Here is a 2,353-nt window from a genome sequence, read left to right as displayed (position 1 = left end):
TCGTATTTTACAATCGTTTTAAGATTAGTTGGAATAAGTAGTAAATGTTTTCACAAAATATTTAATACTTTATCACTAATTAAAAATCAATCATAAAATGAAAGAGTAATTAATCAGTTAATTAAATTATTCGTTTCTCTGCTTTTCCTTACAATTCTGCATACGAGAGATATTTCATGTTAAAAAACATTGGTCGCCCTGAAAAGGGCGGATTACTTCGACGGATTACTTCGACTTGAAAGTAATCCACCCTTTTCAGGGCGACCAATGTTTTTTAACATGGAATATCTCTCGTATGCAGAATTGTAAGAAAAATCGGAGAATCGAATATTTTAATTAACTGATTAATTACTCTTTCATTTTATGATTGATTTTTAATTAGTGATAAAGTATTAAATATTTTGTGAAAACATTTACTACTTATTCCAACTAATCTTAAAACGATTGTCAAATACGAAACATTTTATTTTTTTCAAATTGCCACGTTCTCAATTCTTAAGCTTTAATCAATTGTCCTGTCTGCCTCTTGTACTCGGCCAGTTATTCGCTGACTATTTCTTTTAATAATTCAAAAACTAAGCTTCGGAGAACATTTTGGTAAGAGAAAAATCGTCTTAGAATTTAATCAGGAATACGACATTTCAGGGACACTATACCTATTTTGAATCACCCTGTATACATATATCGATTATATTATATCATCTGTTTTAAAAGACTGTATCAATGCATAATATATTAATAGGAATAACTGCAACGCAACAAGAAAATATCGAAGAAATTCTCATAGCAGAAGTACAAAAAAGAAAAGAATTATGGGATCATAGATTACCTATAAGCACAAGATCTCGAGATGTCATAGCAAGACACTGGGATGAAATCTCAAAAGAATTAAATGGTAAGATTAATATAAGTTAGCCAGATGTTATCTATTTAAAATGTTCATTTATTTTGTTGTAAAAAAAGTATAAATCAACCTATTATAGGTATTTTAACACCATTTGCTGTTTCTAAAAAATGGCGAAACCTTCGAGATTCATATATGCGTATTCGCAATGAGCAAATTAAAAAAAAGTGGTTCGGCTGCAACAAAACCAGTGAAATGGAAGTGGTACCAACATTTACAATTTTTAAATGATACACAGGATTTCCATAGGTTAGTAGATTATAACTTTGTACATGCAAAAATAAATATCAACATATGTAGAACATATGTTGATACAGTTATTACATACAGAGTGAATCATATTCATATTTATATTTAAATTCTGGTTTGTATTTTAGCACTACTAGCAACTTATCGAGCAGTGACCAGAGTGATAATGTACCAACAAATGAGACATTAGGAATCGTGGAACATACTCGTCGTAAGCGACATAAGAGATCAGATAAGGATGATATGTTAGAAACAATATCAGCTATAGTAAAAGATCAATATAAATGTATCATCAGCAGAAACACAGATAGAACCTAAAAAGTTTTCAGGTACAACAGATAATATAAATAATGTGCTGGCAATAATAAATAATTTATTACATAACATGCCGCAAAATCAAGGTTTTCATTTTGCTTTAAAGTTATTACACTTAACAACAGAGAAAGAAAATGCCCTTCAAAACAAATAAGATTTTTCTATAATTTTTTTTATTGAAAGACAAGAGTTACTATCTGTGTTTCTATTTATTACATTTATTTTATTTCAATTTTATGTTTGATTAAATTAGAATCTATTAGATTAGAAGTTCTTTTATTGAAAATTACATAAGAATATGGCTTTCAGGCTTTCGCGGCTGTTGTCTTCTTTAGTCTTCGTGGCTTCCGGATGGTTGCCGCGTCCGTTTGCAGTGTGGTGCCGACGTTTCGCAGGCGTTGCAGTCTGCGTCATCAGGGCTGGGAGACTCTGATACTGAGCTCCCTCGCGTTGCGCTAGTCCTTTTATACTCGTTCTTGGGGGGGAGGGAGGGGGTAGTCAGGGGGAGGGGGTGGTCAGAGGGAGGGGGTCAGCCTATGCCGGCTAACAGTTTTTTAAAAAACCGGGAGGGTGGTGTGCCATATCGGGCTCACCTGATAGCCTTTGTCGCGATTCAGATTGTCAGGGTGTTTCAAGATTTCTATGCCTTCGCGGTATTTCCGTGCGAAATAGCTTTGGGACGGGGCCAGCATGGTGGCTTTGTCGAACTGGACGGCGTGTCCGGTCTCGATCTTGTGTTCGGCTAGAGCTGATTGTGAGAAGTGGCCGTATTTGGTACATCGCTGGTGTTCTTTGATTCGTGTACTAATCTTCCTCCCGGTTTCTCCTATGTACACTTTGCCGCAAGAGCATGGGACCTTGTAAACCTCTGGGGCTGTCAAAGGA

This window comes from Vollenhovia emeryi, unplaced genomic scaffold, assembly GCF_000949405.1.
Source record: "Vollenhovia emeryi isolate VEMERY1.0 unplaced genomic scaffold, V.emery_V1.0 DF939623.1, whole genome shotgun sequence".
In the NCBI taxonomy this organism is placed as follows: Eukaryota; Metazoa; Arthropoda; class Insecta; order Hymenoptera; family Formicidae; genus Vollenhovia; species Vollenhovia emeryi.
The sequence above is the reverse complement of the archived record's forward strand: the minus strand, read 5'-3'. Positions refer to the sequence as shown.